The sequence below is a fragment of the Siniperca chuatsi genome, linkage group LG2 (assembly GCF_020085105.1).
Source record: "Siniperca chuatsi isolate FFG_IHB_CAS linkage group LG2, ASM2008510v1, whole genome shotgun sequence".
Classification (NCBI taxonomy): Eukaryota; Metazoa; Chordata; class Actinopteri; order Centrarchiformes; family Sinipercidae; genus Siniperca; species Siniperca chuatsi.
The window spans coordinates 26,843,626-26,865,257 of NC_058043.1; the positions used below are offsets into that span (position 1 = coordinate 26,843,626).

At 39.3% G+C, this 21,632-nt stretch overlaps 1 protein-coding gene across 2 annotated transcripts in view; it reads left to right on the forward strand.

Annotated features, from left to right (window-relative positions):
• The first annotated feature begins 11,077 nt into the window (after nt 1-11,077).
• LOC122865705 (caM kinase-like vesicle-associated protein) overlaps nt 11,078-21,632 on the forward strand; it is a 43,838-nt gene continuing 33,283 nt past the window's right edge. The window contains exon 1 of one of the 2 annotated variants that reach the window (XM_044174531.1): nt 11,078-11,354. The gene's annotated coding sequence lies outside the window, so the exon portion shown is untranslated. The remainder of the gene's footprint in view (nt 11,355-21,632) is intronic. The other variant, XM_044174523.1, reaches the window with a different exon arrangement.

Sequence of the window (21,632 nt, forward strand, 5' to 3'; positions counted from 1 at the left end):
TGCCAATTGTGTTCTTTGGAACACAAAATCAAGCTGGAGGTACTGTTGCCAAGAATCAAACTTGGTAGGTGAGTGTTTTGCTTCTGTGCCACTCAGATGCCCCTGATCTCTACATTTTGTGGTGAAAAAGATGTCTCCTATTGATGGATGAAGTGATTCTAGGAAGTAACAGCTACACATGTGTTCCTCTGCATTGAGCAGTACTTAAGCAGCATGGCAGTGAGAGGCAGCCATTACCACCTGACCTGTTCTTTGCCGTAGGCCCTGCAGATGGTCCCCTCCCAGCAATGAGCATCACTTCCTCCTCACAAACTAGCTCTTTCAGAGGAAACTCCCCTTTACAGTTCCAGACCACGGGGCACTATCACAAATCTGCAAATTCGTGTTGGAGTAGCAGGATGTGGAGAATGGAAGAGTTTGTGCATATCTCTGCGGATCTGTTCAAAGCATTGAACTGACCACATAGGATTGACAAAGTTGGTGGACAGGGGCCTGGTTACACGATCAAAACAGCAGATGATGAGTTGTAAGGGCTCATATGTGTGTATCCAGGGTGTTCACTGTGGGCATTCATGTTCATCTCTGATTTTGGAAGTGTTTGGACATTAAAACATGTAAATGTAAATTTTGAGCCCATTAATCAATGTTGGTCATTTTTGCGAATGACATGAGATGATTTCAGTATGGCTATTGTGTTGATAATTGTAGCTTAGAAACAGTTCTGCATGCCCTCAACAGAGGATAGTAATAATGTATAAGTCGATCGTGAAAGCAGCTTATTATGACCCATATTTACGTTTATTGTAGGCCGCGACCTCAAGTGGCCGTAGTAATTATGACAGGAGCAAAGAAGGAAGTCAGGTGACATTGTATAAAGTCCACAATAGGAGGTGGTTGTGGTGGTGGTGGTGATGGATGGGTCAAGCAAACACAGGTCTTTCATCCAGGAGACCGGGGTTCATGTCCTGTGTAAAATCAAGTCAACGTTTACTTGTTTTTAGTTAATTAACGTTACGTTGACTTACGTCAGGTGAGTTAAGTCACGTGATTTACGTAACTTATGTTACTTTTTTAACCCAAACCACGATCTTTTCCTAAACCTAACCAAGTAGTTTTGTTGCCTAAACCTAACCAAACTGTGACCGTTTCACAACATTAATCACGTGTTTAACGTCATGTGACTTACATCACGTGACTTTCTTAAGCGGTACTTTCCAACGGTCATATATGTTGTTTTGGGAGTCACTGACAATTGACCTATTCTGTCGTTTAGGTATGACGATGTGTTGCCTGACCTCGTGGTATGATCTCAGTCAGATGGACCCGAAGAGCTTGGCACAAGACACTGCTAGACGTGACTGTTCTCGCCATCTTTTCCTCTTAAAAAGGTATTAGGACAGTACCTAGCGTAATGATTGACACAGATGATGACTGCACATACATCTTATGACAATGTCCTTGAAACACAGTGGTCGGTAAATGATGAAACAATATCCCTCCTTACAGTTTCTATGACCCTACATGGTAGCAGTTCTATTATGTACATTTTTCCTTCCATACTATGTGGTGGCTGTTTTTATTATATGCTTGTTACATGTTGTCACTTCTAACCACATCACTGATGGAGTTTGAACAACCTCCGCAGGGAGCCTGAGCTTGGCCACAGCTGGAGGTTGCTTCATCCCATGTCATGCCAGTCTGCCAAAGCTTGCATAAGTGGACTTCAGTATACATGTATGAGGACTGAGGGAAGTAAGAATTGTGTTCTAGGTTGGCTTGATGCTGAAAATGATGCTTCATCGAAGATACACGTAAAAGTCTCCGTGGACCAACGCAGAGAAGGGTGTTATGGGTAACTGTAGGTTGCAGAGACTCGCAGAGAAGCTGATGTGCACATCTCCAAAATCTCAACGACACAACCTGCATGTCAAGCAAGTTGATTGGTTGATTGGTTCAACTGCTGTCAGGAGGTGGGTTCAAACCAAAAGACAAACGTATCACAGTATAAAAGACCAAATTAAAGGAATAGTTCCACAATTTGGAAAATACACTTATTGTTTCTTGCTGAGAGTTAGATGAGAAGATCAATACCACTCTCATATCTGTATGGTAATTTGCCGCGCTTAGTCTCGGCCGTGTCACTTCCTGGAGTCTCCTGGAGTTGCCTGGCAACTTCACGGTGATGACTGTGTTAATTAGTGAGCTTTAGAGGTGCTGGGAGGCAGATTTTGTTATCTTGCCCGGCTAGCTTCACATTAACCGTAGAAACGTGAGAGTGTTATCAATCTCCTCAAGCGTATTTCCCAAAATATAGAAGTATTACAATTGATCTGTGATTAGCATAGCTTAATTTTCATCGTTACAGAAGTTGCAGAAGTAAATCTGTGGAGCTTCATCACCACGGTGACCATGGATATTCATTCATATAATCTAAACTAAGCCCTCAAAGCCTTTGACAAAAAATGAGCTTACTGTGTTATTTCAGGAGAGCCAGAAATAGCACAGAGAATCTTGGCAAGTACTAATATACAGTACCTGCCATAAATAAGCAGACATGAAGACATTTGAACATCGAACAGCTCTTCCACTTGGCTGCATGCCTGCATTGAAAAATCCTCTGAGCTCCGGCACTTAAACGTTCAATACAAACACATTCACCTGCTGGAGGGTAATAAGTTTTATAAGAGACGAATGGTTAGTAATACTCTCTTTGATCAGCTTTTCATTTTTAGCATAACAAAACTCTATCTTTTGTCACAATCTAATATAAAATTTCTACACATTCATCATTCATCCTAAGCTAGAATATCTGTCTTACATGGTATTTACTATAAATTCATAGCAGGTAAAATATGTTTTAGATATGTCAAATTCCTTTGCTACCGACAGTTTTGCCACCAAAATTGTTCTAAAGCACTCTCTTCTGATGGATTTTATAACACAGTAAAAACCAGATCCTACGTATCTGCTGCCTCTCAGTTGTTCTAATTTTAATTTCAATTTCACCATTGGCTATGATGCAGGATGCTAAAAAAATCCTGCTAAGGGGGAAGTGGATGGATCTACAGGCTGTAATGAGGCCTCTTAGTGCTGTGATGGTGAAACATTAATTATTCCTCTGGATAGAGGATTGTGACTCACAATAACAATGTCCATGTCATGGAATCATATACATTCATATGTTTTTTTTTCTCCCAGGAATAGTGATACAAGATTCTGTATGCTGACAGAAAGAGAGATAAGAGAAAAAGAAGCCAAAACAGCAATTGGTGGGTATGAAATCTCAAAACATGCCAGAACCGAGAGCTGAGAGACACTGTGTGTGTGCAAAAGACACACACACACACACACACCTACATTTACAGATCTTTACTAATTAAAACATTCTTAAATATGCTATTAAATATACTACCATAAACCATTTTAAAAACATGTTGTTCTGCATGTCAGTGGTCAAAAAGTGAGCCATCTGCAACACTTACATACAATTACTACATGCTGTAATATAATCCTTATATTGCTGCTGATGCCTCCAGCTCTGACCTTTAAAAGTGGCAGTAAAGTGTCAGCAGCACCCCCTCTGTAGGGGTGATATCAAATCACGCTGTGCCCTTCATGATTTCACATCTCAGAAGGGCTCCTCTTGAAAAGCTTGTTTCAGGAGATGCTGTCATGCAGTAGGTTTCTGTCAAAGGGGCCATCCATTCATGGATGGTCACCAGAAGAGGAGGGATATATATAGTGATTACATCAGATTTAGTGTTCTGGCATGTTTCAGTGATGAGGAACAATAGCAGGTTCACATTTATCACCGTTACAGGCTTTTAAAAAGCCCGGTGTTGTGGTGCTGGTGAGCAGTGGTGGAAGAAGTATTCACATCTTTTATTTTAGTGAAAGTAACTACAGTATAAAAATACTCAAAAGTAAAAGTCCTGAATTCAAAATCTTACTTAAGTAAAAGTACAGCCAAAAGTACTTATTATGCAGAATGGTCCATTTTAGAATTACATGAAGTATATTACTGGATTATAATCAGTGATGCATTCATGTGTACATCACTTTAATATTGCAGCTGGTAAAGGTGAGGGTAATTTGAATTACTTTATATATCTTAGGTAGCTCAATCTATAACAATATATTATAATTTATTAGTTGGTATTTTGTATTTATAATGTAAATCTTCAAAGTAACTAGTATCTAAAGCTATCAAATAAATGTGGTGGAGTAAAAAGTACCATATTTGCCTCCAAAATGTAGTGGAGTAAATAAAGCTGCATAAAATGGAAACACTCAAGTAAAATACAAGTACCTCAAAATTGAACGTAAGTACTGTACTTAGTTACATTCCACCACTGCTGGTGAGTACAAAATGCTATCTAGCTGGTGACTGATTATAAAATCATCTTTTCCCCATCATCTCCTCAATATGTTCACAAACACAGAAAAATAACCCCTCTGATCACCCGTTGCTATAGCAACTCCAGCTTGAGCGCTGTGATGCTTCAAGGCCATGGATGTCGTTGTGATATCAGGCGTTTGCAGTGAAACAGCACAGTCTGTCTGTGACCAAAAGTACTGGGCACGCTGAAAAAAAAAGTATTGGGAAGATGGTTGGGGACGGGAAAAACAACAAGGAAACAAACTTTTCAGGTAAAAAACAAACGGCGTCTATGTGATGCCATGTGATGTGAGGACTGCAGAATGTCTACATTAATTAGACCACAATCTCTTGTGAATAAAGATAAAGAGCTATATGCTGACACTCCTGGACTGAGAGGAGATGAAACACACATTACAGCCAACCCTGGCAGGAAGAAGCTTGTTGTCAATTAATTGATAAGCGACTCTATCCTCTACTGTATGACCATGTTTCAGACCATGTGCCACTGAGAGTGCATGCTATTCACAATCAACCACAAAGGGAGGAGTGATCGGTGTAATCACAGGTTCTCCATGGCACATTTGAGACTTCTGCACAATGAGGAACTGTGGTTCTGTCCTAAAGAACATGACATCCTGGTGACAGATCTCCAGCTGTCTATTCTGTCCCAATGTTGAGAGATGACAGCTGACTCTACATTATGCAATAACTACTGCTTGCTTCATTACATCACTGATGTGGTCGTGACAGGAGACAAAGTGACTGACTGTACAGCAAGTGCTGAACATATCAGGCATCGCTCTGTGCACACTTTTGAACTGTTCCCAAGCACTTAGGCATTGCTAAACTTGTCTTGTTTCACACTTGTTACAATTCTGCCAGTCTGCTGTATATTCAGGCTTGTCTCGTGGAGAGGCAGTATTGAGAGGTGCATTTACTGCTTTATTTCCTGTGCACAACATCGTCTCACCAAAAATGTACTCCTTTTGCTTCGTGAGTGAGTATGGACTGTTCTGATTTATGCAAACAAACCAACGTTTTACTAAAATCATACCAATATCTCCTTAAACAGGTGAACTCAGTAGCAACTTTTGACAAAGCCTGTGTGCAAATTAAAGGACCAATCAGAATCAGAATCAGAATCAGAAATACTTTATTGATCCCCGTAGGGAAACTCTTTGTTACAGTAGCTCGCCTTTACGTCAGTGCACACAGGAGAAAACGATATTATACACTATAAACAGGTCAGAAATAAATTAAGTAACATGTTGGTATAAGTATAAGATAAACTAAGTGTCGAGTACCAATATAGTATAGTATAGATGACAGTGATGGACGGTCAAAAGCAGCTGGCTGGATATGCATTTGTTATTTTCTTTCACATGAACTATTATGAAAATGATGCAACTAAAGCTTTGCTATTTGCCCCCAGTAATACTAAGGATCCTTCCATCTAATAACACCCTTGAAGGTGCTGGTATAGAGTTTGTTGATATCTATAAATATCTGGGCATTTGGTTGGACAAAAATCTTAATTTTAAGCATCACATTGAAACACTAACCAATAAACTCAAGTTCATGCTGAGTTTGTTATATAATTATGATATAGCACCTTAGAAAAAGAGTTTACAAAGTGCTTTGACAGACAAGGCAAAGCAGAAACAAGATACTCAGAAGGCAGTATAACAGCAGAAAGCCAAACAAAGCAAGACAAAATTAAGGTAAAATTAAAACAAGAAGACAACACAAAAACAATGAAATACATGACAATGGAAATAAAAACAAATGGAAACAATAAAAGCAACATCACACAAAAGCAAGTCTAGAAAGAGAAGTTTTAAGAAGTGATTTTAAAGATTCTGCAAGCCTTATCTCCTCAGGCAGGTCGTTCCAAAGCTGAGGGACCCTGGAGGCAAAGGCATGGTCACCATTAGATTTAAGCCTCGACTTTGGAACAGCCAGAAGGGCCCCACCTGAGGATCTGAGGCTGCGAGCTGGCTCATATGGGGTCAACGTCTCCATTATGTAGCTTGGGACCAAACCCACACGTGCTTTAAAAGTGATCAGTAATATCAATTCTTTAACGAACAGGGAGCCAGCGGAGAGATGCCAGGATTGGGGTGATGTGATGTTTGTTAAAACCAGTGAGAAGCCTAGCTTTATTACGATTCACAAGGGTGGACTCAAACCCAGACTCAGACACAGAGAGGTGAGTCAGAGATAAGAGGGATTTATTGTACAGTTCACCAGAGTTTTGATGGGATTGAGCGAAGGGAGCCAGAGGATGAGACCGAGGGGTGTGAGGGGAGCCGTGGGTCCAAGTCTAGAGGTACGTGTGGCTGTGTAGCTGAGACCCAGCGAGGCAGACAGACAGGGAGGAAGTGATCCTGAGCAAGCAAGCAAAGGAAAGTAAATAGAAGGCTATTATAGGGGCCAAGGATGTGAACTACCACATGGGTTGAAAACAACGAGCTGGCGATGAGTGGACAGGCCGTAACAAGCTTCTGCATTCTGAACTAGTTGGAGGCGAGAATGTGACTTGGTTTATGCCAGAAAGGAGGAAGTTACAGTGGTCAAGAGAAGAAAAATGCGTGAATGACTTTTTCCAGAGTGTGAGAGCATTGGTTTCATTCTGGAGATGGCTCTGATTTGGAGGAAGCAGGACTGGGCAACTTTTTTGATTTGTGGCTTAAAGCTTAGATCAGAATCAAATAGTACTCCCACATTTCTGGCAGCGGGCTTCACGTTAGCAGACAGCAGACCAAATGAGACTGATAGGGTTTGGGGATTGAACAACACGATTTCTGATTTTGAGTTATTGAGTTGAAGAAAATGTTGTGCCATCCAACAGTTGACATCACTGAGACAATCTAAAACAGCAGCTATACTTTTGGGGTCTGACCGTGTAGGTTCTTTCTAAAAGGTAAGGATAAAACCAACTAAGTACTGTGTCCTTGATGCCAACCCAGGTTTTAAGGCGGTAAATTAAAATATGGCATGATCTACTGTGTCAAAATCTGCACTAAAAGAATAAAAACTGCGCTCTCCCCCTTGTTGGCTGCTAAAAGGTTATTGGTTACCTTGAGGAGGGCAGTCTCTGGGCTATGTAAAGCTCTAAAACCTGATTGAAACTTCTCAAAGATGTTATTACGACACATAAAGCTGAAAGTTGGGTTGAAACCAGTTTTTCTAAAACTTTTGATAAAAACGAAAGTTTAGAAATTGACCTAAATTTGTTAAGAACAGAAGGATCAAGAGGTTGGACCACAGCGTGTTTAAACACAGATGGAAAAATTCCTTTTGCTAAGGAGCTATTAATAATCAATAAAATACTGGGCCCAACTGTGGGAAACTTTGTGGGAATAATATCAAGGCTGCACGTGGTTGATTGGGGTTAGAGTGATTTGCTAAAATTAGAGAAGAAGGATGTTCTTGCTTCTTTAACTGCCATTTGATAGTTTTTCATCATCATCTTTCCAATGCTCATAAAAAACATACAAAGCCGTCTTTTTCCCCATTTTCGTTCCTTTTTCCTACAGTCTTTTTTAAATTCCTGGATGGATTTATTTACCTAGGGCTGGAGTGTTCTATTTGACTTTTTGTCTTTGTAGGGGGCAACAGAGTCCAGGACTGTCAGACAGGTGTCAGGTGTCATAGGTTAAAGTCATCTTTTTCTCCATCCTCACGCTGGTTATAGGTCTATTCTTGTCTCAGCTGGACTACGGTGATAACATTTACAGATTTGCTTGTCCCACTACTTTTGCCTTACTTGACCCAGAGAGTCAGCGAGGGGGCCATGCCATGGCAGGGGGAAACAGCTAGCCTGGCTCCATCCAAAGGTACAAAACAAACCTATAAGCACCTCTAAAGCTAATTTATGAACTTGCTTTATCTCTTTTGTTTAATTATACAAAAAACAGAGTGTAAAAACTGCAAGTTTTTATAGCGTCAAGCTAGCTGTTTGAGCCTATTTCCAGTCTTTATGGTAAGCTAAACTAACCATCTCCTGGCTCTAGCTAACTGGCAGACATGAGAGTGATATCGATCTTCTCTAACTGTTAGCAAGAAAGCAAATAAGGGTATTTCCAATAGGCGATTTGAGGGGGGGATGCCATGCCCCTTATTAGCAAAATGACAAAAATCCATCCCCCTTGTTAACCTGCTCAAAAGATGCTCTGTGCCTTGTCTCGTAGTGGCGCTTCACATTGCCGTATTTAAGAATCGCCACAGTCTTGGAATATATGAGACATAGGCCAGGTTGGTGTTCCCATTGGGCCATCCCCCCTAAAAATGAACAAATCGCCTACTACGTATTTCTCTCAAACAATTCCTTTAAGCCCGTTAGCTGAATAAAAAAGCAAACACCTGTGCCATTTCCCATAACTTGGTCATCTGAAAAGGGTGAGTTGGATTATAAACTTCCTGAACATAATTCACTGCCCTTTAGAAATGAGCGACCCCGTTGTGCTGCTATGCTCTTCTACCACTCCATCATGAGAGTGAGCAAGCCTGGCGAGCACATCGTAAACAGCTGACCAAGCACGATCCCAGTTGGCAGGAGCTGTAAATGGCCAGTATGGCAGCTTGGCTTCTCTCAGCGGTTGCAGATGGCACCCAGCGACACCAGGGTCAACGTTCTGTCTGTGCCCCTCCAAAAATATCCGTCCTGGGTGACAGGCTCGATCTTCACCTGCCTCAGCAGGCTTCAGCACATGTGGGTGAAGAGGCAGCGGTGTTCGGTGGAGGGATCCAGTTCTGTTTACCTGAGGTGATAGAAGAGAGATAGCCTTTACGTTTGCGCTATTTTATACTTAGCAGGGACACAATTTGAAAATAAACAATTAGCAACCTATAATGCATTCAGACCTGTTATTAGAAAACCTTACAGTATGATTCCAGTTTGTTTAGAAGCAAGTGGATTCTTTTGACCTCTGATTTCATCATTCTGAACATGTGTGGTGCATCGTACAGTATCTGTCACATTGAGGGAAAACCATCTACTCTCTGAATATCCAGTGTCTCAATCCATGAGCATCCACTGTTTTCAGTTCCTAGTTTTATGTATATCCGTTTGACCTCATGCTTCATTTGTAATGTGTGTGGACATGTGGACCCTTGAGGGTTTGGATAAGGCCCAGAATGTTAGAGCATATTTTCATCTCCAACAACAATCAGAGGCCAGCTACAGATGCTTGATTTGGCAGTTGAAAGGAAACATATATAACATATAGAAAAGCATGTACTGCATACTGCTTGGAATTTAGCCATGCTGATTTTGGTGTTATTTGCCCAGGTTTTGAGATATCCATCTCTGAGATTTCTTCCACCACCCCAGTACAGGCTGTCATTGAACTACTTCCTCCGAGAAAATAGCACCTATAAAAACAGCTGGCAGCTTGTTCTGTGGATTATCCATCCAGACACCTTTTCTGAATAGAGATGTTGCTGTTGATTTTTGAAATCAAATTTTCCAAAGCTGCGAGAACCAACTGGTATCTAGCCATATAAAGCTCATAAACACGTCAACATGTGAGCAAGCAATGGTTTAATGTATGTCTCAAGGACAACAAAACAAATGGCTATTGATGTACAAGCATTTGCTGTTTCGGGGACTGAAGTTATGAGCCACTCTGTTAAACCAGGTGGACTGGTAATCAGGACTTTCTGTGGAAGTACAGAATGGCTTGGTGGTTGTAATTGACAATCTAAGTCTGCCAACTAACTTAAGTGACCCAAATTGTATGGTGTCTGGAGTGTGCCACTGGAATAATTGTAGACTTTTACTTCATGAATTTGAAAAAAAAAAATTAATAAAATAAAATTAATTAAATTTGCATTTAAATGACACACAATAGAACTCAAATGAAAAAATAATAGAGATTTGCCAGTTAATAAGCCTATTTCCTTATTCTGTCTTCACAAGATAAATTAATTCTTCTGCCTATAGAGCAGTAGCAGGAGCTCTGATTGGCTAGCTGCTTTTTGCACATTAGTTAACAAGACTTTGGTCTGAATTATAATATCATGTAATTCTCCTGTCCTTCCCTTTACCCTTCCATTTTGCATACATACTTATACCGTATATGCCTTTCATGTGAAACCTGTTATTGCTCTCTTCATTTTTGTTATGAAGTATTACTGTTCTTTTTTTCTTTTTACAATTGCCTGTGTCAAACTTACATTGAAATGCATATTGTGAGAATAAAATAACAACCCTGCCAGGAACTACGTAGTATTTTATGTCTCAGTCCATCACTTGACACAAGCTACAGTGGAGTGAGTCTATACAATAGCAGACAGGCTAATGATACTACTGGTACTGGTAAATATGACACTAAGCAAACTATCAGAAATACTTTATTGATCCCCGAAGGAAACTCTTTATGTCCAGTATGTCCAAACTTTGATGTTATACAGTAATTCGTCTTTTAGGTATGATTCTCACAAGTTCCATCATTTTATTTGCTTTGAAATACTATAGTGTAAATTTTAATTTTAAGATTCATAGATTTGTCTAAAGGGTGGTTAAACGAGCCTATATGTTAATGAACTGGTTAAAATGGTGTGTGAAGTGAAAGTGAGTGCAGGTGCATCCCCCACTGTGTGCTGTTTTATTGCTGGTTTATCAGTTAGAGCCCACATGCTGCACATCGCATGCGGATTCTGTAAACTATTTGAACTCGATCAGATTGTCTCTGACCCTTCTCCTCCTGCGTGCGCTGTCCTATCCGCTGTGCGCTCTGGACACTAACCCCCCCTCCTCCTCCTCCTCTCCTCTTCACCGCGCGGAGCTCGACGCAGACAGGCACAACAGATGGTACAGTACTACAGGCTGCAGGAGCGCAATAATTTGATGTAGATGTACTTTTATTTCTCTAAACTTCACAGGAACGCTTAGTATAATAGGAGTGGGGGGGGGCTCGACTTTGACAGTCACTGGATCCTACGTTTAGAGGCGGAATTTGGTGTCAAGGTAAGTTGTGATGTTTTCTGAATAGCCGTTCAGATTTCGGAATCAATGAACTCAGAGCAGAATGCGCAGAAAAAGCATAAAATGCGATGACTTCAAGTATTTTTTTCTCCTTTCTCGAAGTGTCTAAGTGTATTTAGAACACTAACCCAAACCATTTAAGTTTGTTACATAATATTTTACGGAATGAAGAACAATGGAACATTGAAATAGCGCTCTGGCGTCAATTAACCCACCATTAGATCGAATGTCTTAAACAAACATTTTAATTAAAATAGATTTTTTACGAAATTTGGGTAAAAACAAATAGTTTTTAGATATAGTTGATTTACAGATTCCAAATCTATTGCAACAAAATGTTTCCATAACTAATCCATAGATATCCAGGAAAGATATTTTTGAAATAGATACTAATTGACACAAGTGAGATGTTTATTTTAAATGGTACGTGGCAAACTTAATAGTTTCATCATTAATGCGGGTATGAATTAAGAATGAATAGAAACATCAGACCTCCTCATTATCCTGAATTCTTATGGCAATAAGAGCCCTTTATTCTTACATTTCAGGAGTTTATACAGCACTAAGTCTGCACTGGCTCCACAGGCACACATCTAAGTGCTGATGCTGCAACACTGAGCAACATTCAAACATATAATGATCATTTTTAGTGACTTATGAGCCCCAACACAGGGCAATCTTTTAATGTGAAAAACCATACAGACACTACCATGTCAAAGGTCAGTAATGTTCTCTGATATTGTCTACGGTGGTTTTTCATCTCTTGTGAGAAGTGGCTGGGGTTAAAGATGGCTTAAACAGGGCAACTTCAGGCATGTTATAATTGCACAGTGGATGATGATACAAAAAAATATAAATAATGACTTTTGCAGAAATTGAATACCCTTCTCACTCCGCCTCAAATGTGTAATGAGATAAAAGTATTGCGATTTTTTTTATTTAGGTTAATGGTCATCAAATACCACATGCAAAAATGTATATATTTTTTTTTGTTATTTAAAACACATGCACTGATGACCTTTGTAGACATTTAAAAATATTTTTTGGGAAATGTGGCCGAATCAGTGTTTTGCATTCTGCAAAGGCTCAAGTTCATAAGGAATAACTCCTGCTACCATCAGCATGCAGTGAGTAGATAAGGCTTTTTACTGTAACGGCCTATGAGACACTGACACTAATCTTTCTGAACTCTTGCATGTTCCCTGCCTCAACATTAGAAAGCAGACACTCTGACATTTACTTCTAGGATTTAATAAGACTCAGAATAATCAAGTCTCAATCAGCCTCTTGACATTCATTATTATTAATCCTCTACTTAGATATAAATTCAGGTCTGTACATTTGGCAGCCCAGTAAGTCAGCTGAGCCACATGCTCGGATTTACACAGGTAAAAAAATAAATAAATCCCACTTGGCAGCATTTCTAGGCTGATGCCGTTCAACCATATGTCATGTCCTGAAGGCCCTTTAAGATGAATGATGAGCACTGGGTCACCAGTGAGCTGTATGTAATGATTTGTTCAGTCCCAGAAGAAGCCCAGACCTGCGGTGGCCCCGTGGCAGCAGCAGCTGCAGGAAGCGCAGCAGATTACCACTTTGCCTTCGCAATCTGTACACAATTAGATCTCCGGGGAGAGCCACTCGAACTTTGTGTTGCGTCCGCTCTTGATTGCTGGCACGAGAGAGAAATGTGGAAATGTGAGGATTGCTTTGAAAATGCGACTGTAGATGTACAAATTTGTTACTGGTGAAATGATTAGGGTAACAGTGATGTTGTAAATGAATGGAAATAAATTACTCAGAGGACAGTGGAGTCGGTTCTCCTGTATAAATAGCTGTAGGATCAATTTCTGTAAGTCTGCTCATTCAGATCCATGCTTTCTCTAGAAGTACTGCACCAATACATTCCAATATACAATGTTTTTATTACTATCTGCCTACTAGTCCTGTGGTTCTCTGTATACAGTACATATTGACCTGTGTAAGATATTACACATACATTTTTTTCTCTTCCGTGCATGTGGCTTTATTTGTGCTTTTTAAAATTTTTATGGGACTTTTGAGAGTCCTCAACCTCTAACACTCCTGTGCAAGAACCACACGACAAACTAACTTCACCATGTGTGCCCTTACATAGTCGAGGAGTGTACTGTGCTGAGTACTTGTACTAGATCAAAACACACACTGAGCAGCAATATTGGAGCATAAATTGGTATGTACTGCAGCGAACATATCATGTGGAGGGCCAGAGAGATTATCCAGTATCTGAGATACTCTACTTTTCATTTATCAAAACCACTCTGTTCTAACGAGTGGAGACTGTGGATGCAGTGATGCTTAACAGAGAAGTTCACTTGTTTATCCATCTTGCTATTTGTTTGCCCAACTTTTATGTGTCAACCTGGGAGGGCGGGGTCATTGTCTGTATGGAGAGTAAAGTGCACATTTTGACACTAAAGCACATGAATTGTCATTGGGAGGTGGCACTGCTGCTGGCATTATTGGAGTTCCAGAGATGCTCCCAATGTGGTATTTCATTATATTGTCACCACTGTTCTAAGAAAATAAGAATAGCAGGCCTTTGAGTATGAGTGAGAGACCCGTATTATACAAGAGGAGAGAGTTTAATGACTTAAGTCAGAGACAACATCCCTCAAGTGTGGAAGGGTTACATCTAAAGTAATAAGATAGGACTGGTTCTTTTTATGAGAACTGTAGTGTGTGGACTGTGAGTGTATTCCCTCACTTTGAAGAGAATCAAGCATGTGGATACTCAGCCACTGCAGAGGCTGACTGTTGTATTGACTTTACATAACCCACATGTGAGGTATACCTCATGAATACAGATTTTTGCCATATAAACTGTAGATTTTCCAGACTCAACAAACAGCCAAACATACTGTATAGAATGCTACATTGCAGCACAGAGGAAATTAAATAACATATAAGACATGCTTGCTAATTACAAAACATTTCCAAACAGCCTGCAGATGTTTTCTGTTTCATAAATGTGATGTCATGCAAATATGTTTTAAACATCTTTTTTTTTTTTTGCAGAGCAAAGCATATCCTGTAAACTAACAAAATAAATCATGTAGACATTCAGTTCTACATGTGTTAAATGCTCCCACCATTATCTTTGATTTAGTGTGGAATATTTTAATTAATGGGTTCCATTTGATGGTTCTCCAGTTTCACTGCTGCTGCTGTCCACCCGTCAAACCCAGGCCAATGCTGTCCTCACATGACTTAAACAGACCAGGGAAAAATAAGTGATGCCATCAAGTCAGAGACTGCAGCAACACATGGGTTGTTTTTTGTAGCCGTGCATGCGCTCTCTCCATTTACAGTGGATCAATATCCTGCTGTGAGAAGTGAGTGAGAGTGAAATGAGGGGGATACTACAGTTCCTGCAGTGATACCTGTAGCAGTCGCTAAGCAGTCATGCAATGCAGCATCTGACATAAAGCTGCTAATCTCAACAGGAAAGAGAAGATGCTCACATTTGTGACAGAGATGATGGATGCATTAAAAACGAACGCACTAAACATGCAGTGTATGGATACATTACTGGTTGATTATCCGTATCCTTATTATAAGAGCTTATCCATGCACATTGTGACTTGTTCTCTGACGGTTACTTATTAATCATTATATATGTATGTATTAATCAGTATAAATGCCAGTGCTTCAACACAAGTCATGAGTCAGATCATCTTTTATCTGTTAACACACCTCACAGCAGTTTATTATAAATATTAACATTATTTTTTTACTATCTGACTTACTATCATTCAGCTATGATATAAAGTCAATTCTCAAACTTAGATTTTTCCCATTGGTGGATGGTCAAAAAGAGGTGGGGCCTAGACGCAGCTCCTGATCTGCCAATAGAGGAAATGCATGTGATGTCATTGAACCACGGAAGTTGCCACAGTCACTCCCACTCCCCCCTGGGTGGCACGCATGCAGCAGTCAGCATATGCCTTTGTGCATTCATGTAAGGAAAAAAAAAAAACATGTAAAAATACTGCTAAAAAAGAGCTGTTGTGCAGTCAGCAGTGCAAAAACATTTAGAGGCAATTCAGGTATAAGTCTTTACAAAAAGGCCAAAAAGAAAAGAAGCAATGGGAATTGATACTGGATACTTGTTGCTGTGTAATGTCAACTAACCAAATATGATTTTCTGAATGACATTTGTAATAAAATCAAAATATTTTACAAGTCATTCTAGAGATTACTAGAATATTTTTAAGGATCAAAATCGATTCAGCAGAACCATATATATATATATTATATATTATCCTTTTTATTCTATGCATTCTTCTTCCTTGTCAAAACCTGGTGCCTACAATACCCACAATGCAACTCGACCGCCGACATTCTAGTTTGCTATGCTAGTAGCGGCTAATGTAGCCTTGAGCCATCTGCCTCAAGCAGAGATGAGGAGCGGGCTACAGAGATCCGGTAAGCTCACTTCTTTCTAACTCCCCAGATTTTTTTCATTTTCAACTTCAGTATTCTTCAGCCCCAACCGACACTGACTCAAGTGACATCACTTGAGGTAATTTATCGCTGTCTGGAGCCACAAAAAGCTTTTAACAACTCTTTTCACATATGCAGTAGTACTCCCCAAGACCCGTAAACAGACTTTGATTAGTAAAATTGGTGGAGTTCCTTTTTCAAGACCCCAAAAACCAATTTTCCTAATCACCTTACTATGAATGACCATTGTGTGCTCATGATCCTACAAGAACACACAATATTTCGCCAAAGTTACGGCAGTTTTGGTTATTTCACGTGAGAGATTTTTAAATGTATGTTTTTCTCTTGCGTTCTTCTTACTAGTTTGAAGTGGGCGGGGCTCAGTTGGAAAAACGTGATGTCATGTTCTTCCGTGCACCACTAAGGATTTAGGAACATTTGAATCAGGATCTGTAGACAGTTGTGTGCTTGTTTGCTTACGTTGCCAAACGACACTGTCAGTCAAACTGGATGAAAGCCACACCCACACAGCCCTTATGAAACAGATTAGCTGAGTTTTTGAGTGTTAAACGTTTAATGAATAATACTTTTAATGAAAATTTCACTTTGATTGCTATATATTTAGTCATGAACATGTAATGCTATAGAACAAAATGTAAGATTATAAACCAAACTATACAGTATATGTACACATAAAGTATATCAGGAAACTCAATTCCTGGCCACATTTCACACTTCCACAGTCTGGCACTTCTAATCTCTTTTAGTTTTTTAAGATATTTTGTTTGTTTCCATCTTGATATTGCAGCTCTTCTGGTTCATTGCATTGCCATTCAGCATTGTGAGGGAGGTAATATCATGAAAAAGTGACGTAAGTGAATATCCTCTATAGGAGGGCCAGCTGTGAATTAATCAGTCTCATCTGTGCTGTTCTGTCCTGGCTAGTTTCTTCTTGTCGTAGGCATCTAGGAACACGTTGCTGACATTGACTCTTTTTTTTATTTTTATTAGTTTTATTTTATAGTGCAAGACAAGTGATTGACAAGAAGACATATATGCGACATGACAAGGTGATACAAACAACCAAAAAAAAAGAAAGAAAATAAATACAACAAGAAAAAAAAACCGTATACAGATAAGCTTAAATAATTATCATGTTCTTATTGTACTTTGCGCCTGTCTAGGTATGTGTGTGTGTGTGTGCACGCGCAAGTTACAGCAGTGAGCAGTATTATAAATGGGAAAGATGGAGGAGAAGAGAGGGGAAATACAAATACAAATAAAATTCAAAGAAGGAAGAAAGAAATGTTGGACAAGGGTTGGTTGTCCTGTGGGTGGGCCCCAGGGACAGAGGCACGCCGGGGTAGAGCGATTAATCGTTAGTAGTTACTTCCTAATAGTTCCTAATGGAGATCTATATAATAGATATTGATTAATTCCTAGAGAATAGACTGCAAGATCCTATATTAATGAAATATTAGGTAATAATTAGTTCATGAATATCTGTGAATCGATCATACTGAACACCTTCTTCATGAGTCGCTCCTGATTAACTCTGAACCAAAACTAGTAACGACTCATTCATTACCAATTACTTAAACATTAGTTATTGTTTTTGTGTCCCCCTAAAGTAAAGTGGTGCATCACACTGAGTGGTTACTGAGTACTGATCTTACTTCATCATTTCCTGTCCATTAGTTAAACATTTCAGAAATAAGCGAGACAGTGTGCGGAGCTCTTCTAATTGTTTTCAGATACAAGAACAGTCACTATACACACATTTGGTTCCACAACCATTTATTTATCTGCAAACATAAATGTGCAAAATACGCCCGTTTTATCTGAAAAACACTGAAATAAATAAACGTTAGGTTTTGTCTCGCTGCGACGACATTGACACGATATCATTTTGTACGATCGATTTAGCCAACCACTCAGTATGATGCTCCACTTTACTTTAGGGGACACAAAAACAGTAACTAATGTTTAAGTAATTAGTAATAAATGAGTCTTGTGACATTCACAGACTGGTTCAGAGTTAATCAGAAACGACTCATGAACAAAGTGGTTAGTATGATGACAATTTACAGATATTCATTAACTAATCATTACCTAATGATTCATTAATTATATATATATATATATATATATATATATATATATATATATATATAATATTAATGAATCATTAGGTAATAGTTAATGAATATCTGTAAATTGTCATCATACTATATATATATATATATATATATATATATATATATATATATATATATATATATATATATATATATATATAATATTAATGAATCATTAGGTAATGATTAGTTAATGAATATCTGTAAATTGTCATCATACTAACCACTTTGTTCATGAGTCGTTTCTGATATATATATATATATATATATATATATATATAGCTCAGTAATTCATCATTATCTACTATATATTCCTCCATTAGGAACTATTAGGGAAGTAATTATTAACGATTAATCAATAATCAAGTTATCCCTGATTCATTCCTCACTCGTTTAACTAATCATTACCTACTGATTAGCTACTCCATGACATTTAATTAGGAGTTACTCAACAGCTGACCATTAACTAATAGTTGCTCATTCATTCATTACTTCCTTAGTAAGTACTCTAAATCTTGTGTACCTAATTGTAAAGTGTTACCAAAAATTCAAACAGTAGTGTTTTCTGCCCTCAAACCTCATCTTTAGTGAAAGGGTTACTTGTGGCACCATGCAGCTTCAAAGAGGCACCCTGCCTAGCACCCAGAAATAGAAAATTTGAAGGGGAATTTTAAATGAACGTGGATTAATATTTCACCTCAACGTTGATTCATGCCACCACAGTAGACATTTTCCTCTACGAGCGAGTCGCTTATGAAAAGGCATGCAGTGACGTTACCGCGGTCTTGATCTGGCACATCCTCTCCTTTCCACTGTGCATTAGAGGTAATGGGCCTCCTATGTGGAACATTACTGTCATCACCACTTAGTTTGTTGCATCAGCTGCTTGCCCTGTCCTTTTCTTATTCACACACGGCAGGGGTGGAAGCGATAAAGGCTGTGATGGCTGGGAGGTATTATTGACGCGGTGTTTGCTGACTGCGTCCTAAAGAAATAGGTGGCATTTTCCATGATATTTGCGTGTGCAAGGTAATTTCTCATGTGACATTTTATTCATCTGCTCTATGCAACAAAAACTGATTAAATGTATGGAAATTTTCAGCGACATCTTCTGTTACTAACAAAAAAAAAACAAGAAAACACACAGGCTACTATAGATGTAATGTAGAAAATTAGATTGTTTTCTGCGAGAAATAAAAATTTAAAGCTTCCCGGTTCTGTTTGTCATGTTTCATGTGTGAGTCCTGATTATTAAATTCTCAGTCCCTTTAAATATTGTCTCCTCTAACCTATTTTCATTAAAGTTGCATGACAGTGCCTGAAGACAACCGGCAGTCGCATGACTACAATCGATGCTGCTCCTTCATGGTGTGGTAGTTTGTCATTGAGGTGACACAGGTAGAGATGTGCTTTGAGTTGACCCTTGAGTCAGGACTTAATGTGTCTGGAATTGGCCTGCAGTAAGATACTACTGCACTGTTTTTTTTTTTAGACACCTTGATAGGGAAGCACGTTGGAGGTTTCCGTTTTTGAGCTAGAGTCTAAGCATTTTGACAAGCTCAGCATTGTCAGTTTGCAATTTTGAGAGGTGCAACAGTGCAGTTTTGGCTTCTGGCTAAACAGGAGGAGGAGGAGGAGGAGGAGGAGGAGGAGGAGGAGGAGGAGGAGGGTGGGGAGAAGGGGCTTGGTAATAGAGCGAGCAACTTCTGTACAGAAAGTATGCAATTAAATTAGAAATGTTAAAAGATGTCTGAATCAGCAGAGGGACACCACAAATTAATATGTACCCAGCAGGCTCGATCGCTTACAGTATGTTGTATATTACAAATAAGTGATTGCAAATGATTTCACGGTTTAATTGCTGTTTAAAGTGCACAACAAAGAGCATTTATGGGCATCTGCCAGTATGTTTATTGCATCAGTAAAACAGAGCATTAAACCTGCAATAACTGATTTTTTTTTGGCAACGTGGGGGCAGTGGAAACAAGTTGTGAACATATCACCTTTTAAGTTGAATTTACTTACTTGTTGTAAACACAAATTTCACTCTTTTAGCTCTGTTTTTGGTGTCTACCAACTCCGGAGGGAAATATCTGGCTCTTTAGATGCTAAATGCTCCACTGTTTTCACCAGCTAGTCGCTAACTGTCTGTCATTTGGTGCATAGCAGGTAGTGTGCAGTGGTTTTTTTTATTTTTTTTTTAGAGCTTTTTTGCTGAAAATTACGCTTTTTATGAGAGCCACGAAAGTGAACCAAAACAGTAAAGTTGTGGACCAGACAGCCAAACAGTGAGCTGAAACTCACTATAAAGCTCTGTAGAGCCGAGGGGAGCTGCAGATTCATGTGAAAATTCTCTGTAGGTTCATCAGTACGAGCGACCTCTTTCTTTCTCTTGTTGTTTAAAACTAGATTATAACCACTTTAAGGAAACTTGAATGCCATCTTTATGGCTTTCAGATATTTCCCTGAAACTGATTAGAGCTTTTTGAGGTTGTAACCTTTCGTTGCCTCAGTCTGTCCCACACCTGAGCCCTCTGGTAGCCTGGCATGATCCCAAGATTAAATGTGTACAGTAATTCAGTAAACTGTGCAGATTCTCATTATGTACGGCCTTGTATGCGTTGTGACAGAGGGAAGATATTGTTTATAAGAACCAGAAACATGTTTGTTTCTCATCTTAGTGAGTCACTAATTAGATTAAAGTTTACTGTAATGAGATGCAGCATTTTCACATTGAATGAGATCCACTTTGCAAGATCTTTGTCAACAGATAACGAGGAGGGAAACTGGGCTGAAGGAACAGGTGGTAGACATTAATGAGCAGAGCCGATAAAATTCATTCAAAACAACTGTTCCTACTCCTCTTTTGTGAAAGACAATAGTAGCACTGATCCATGCGGTAATGCACATGAATGTTTTATCCACTTGCTGTTTGAAGACAAACCTCTTGGACCTCCAAAAGACAAATAAGAAAAACGTCTAAATTTAGCAATATGCAGCATACAACATACACCCTTCTCCAAAGCAAATTCTGCTTTTTTCTGCATTGAAATGGAACTGTATTATGATGCCACATTGAAGGACTTTGTAACCAAGGCAACAAACAGGCGCAGAGAATGGTCAGATTAGCCGGTGAAGTGTGAAGAAGAAGCATTTCAGACTGCTAAACGGCCAAGCTGTTTTACATCGACATTGTATAAAACTTAAATAAACCGCTTCACCTTGGAAGATATTCCTTGTAGCAGCCTTTGTGGTGTTTGTGGTGAGATTTTATGCGTAATCTATTATATTAAGTACAAATTCACAGAGGAATTTTAAAATACTGGGCTCAAAGGCCGAAGGCATGTAGCTGAACACAAGGCTGGAGATGAGCTAATCACATACTTCAGAAAAAGAGCTTGGTGGAGGTGGATGCCTCCATTAGCGGCAAGGATTCACACCTCAGTCATTCATCTCACCGCCTCCCACCGCACTGACCCCCTGTCACATGTTCTGAGTCACCTGGCCGTTCGCCACTCCTCCCTGCTTGTTCTCTCAGGGTGGTACGTCAGCCTCTCTCTCCTCATGGAGCACACCAACACACCAAGAGCAGATTAACTGTATCGCTGCCTAGACAAAGCAAGAAAACAGAGGAAAG